The following is a 1,805-nucleotide window of genomic DNA, read 5'->3' on the forward strand; positions in this document are numbered from 1 at the left end:
AAAGAAAAAAAGAAATGTTCAGACATATATCACCAATCAAAAGATTTTTTTATGACTTTATGTATATTGATAGGTAAATCTGAAGACTTGATCAAATGCAGGTTTGACAGTTTTGCAAATGTACTTTGCTAAGTGATACTGTGATCTTTCATCAAGAGGCATGAAGACTGGGTGACCCTCACTCTGTGACTTTAGAAGCTACTGGTGATTACTGAGATGGGAAAATTAGAATATTCTAATTTTAGAGTTCTTTGTTTAATAGCTGAAAGATGTTAGGGGGACCTTGCCACATCTACTGGTCAAACTAATGAATTCACACCACTGCATCCTACAAAAGTGATTTTTTTTTTTTTTTTTTTTTGGTCTTTTTGAGATAGTTCACCATACAATTCAGGCTGGCTTTGAACTCACTTTGTAGCCTAGGCTGCCCTCAAACTTGGTAGTGATCCCCCTGCCTCAACCTCTAAGTGGTGGGATTACAGGCATATACCACCATGCCTGGCTGTGATGATTATTTTTGTCATTAATAATACAACTTGTGGTTAGTATTCATACTGATTCCTTAACTTCCCCCATCCTTGGTCAATGGTATGGTATGATATCTTTGTTCACCTTGTACTTACCTGGCCTTAGATATTCCTCTGAGAAATCCACATTCCTTAGAGTATAGAGACCATAATCTGAATATAAGGGCCGCTACTATTTTGGTCATTGTTTTCTCGACATTTTCAGTGGACAGAAATAAGAAAATTATATCAGGATGAGATACATTGTGGGTTCATAGTGATCTTGTCCATTCAGGATCCTTACCACGGTACTTTGCTTAATGTTTTATCTTTTATCTCTATTTCTTTTGTGCTTTGCCTAGAATTCCAGTTCTCAAAGATACCAAAGATAATAGAATTAGAAGAACAGTTACTCATTATACTTGTTTTACAAGCTATTGAACTTAGATTCACAATAACTTTACATAAAAATGAAATACTTTGGTGTAAAACATGGTTACTAAAATCAGTCTAAAGTCTTTTGCAGGGGCTGGTGAGATGGCTCAGTGGTCTAAAGCACCTACTTAGAACAAGCTTAGCAAAACACAGGGACCGCGGTTCAATCCCCAGCACCACATGCCAGCCAGCCCCGCCCACACACACACACATAAATTAAAAAAAAAAAAGTCTTTTGCAATTATGTTTGTTTTTAAGACTATCACAATGTAAAACTGAAACTCTGAGTTGGCAGATACTAAATGATTCTTTTGTTTCATGCCACAATACAGAAGTAATACTCTCAGTACAACAGCCATATTTATTAGTATCAACAGGATTACCAAAAGCAGTTTGAATTATCTTCAGTGTACTTCATCAATAAATAGATCCAAAAAGGCATAGGTTTATAGCTTAATTAATTTCTTATGTGATTATGCCATTCAATCATTGATTTTAGGTGTTCCATTTGGTTTTCAGTATTTCTAAATTAATTTTCTAAATTTAATTTTGCTTTATAATTATGTGATATGTTTACATGGTCTCAGGGTCACCTACAAAACTTTTTATGCAGCAGAGACCTTCATCTTCTTTCCGTTCCATCCAGCTCCCTGTGTTTCCCTACAAGAAACTCTTTTAACTGGGGTTTAGCTTTTCATTTTAAAAATGCACAGTCTTTAAAAATGCACTGTGCACAGTTGTATCTGGAGGTACAACTCAGTTGTGTAGTTTATGCTTAGAATATGCTAGGCCCTGGGTTCAATCCCCAGGACCAGAAAGAAAAGAATTCATACCACTCACTACCTTTTCAAAGAGATGATTTCT

The sequence above is a fragment of the Octodon degus genome, unplaced genomic scaffold, assembly GCF_000260255.1.
Source record: "Octodon degus isolate 3935 unplaced genomic scaffold, OctDeg1.0 scaffold00001, whole genome shotgun sequence".
NCBI lineage: Eukaryota > Metazoa > Chordata > Mammalia > Rodentia > Octodontidae > Octodon > Octodon degus.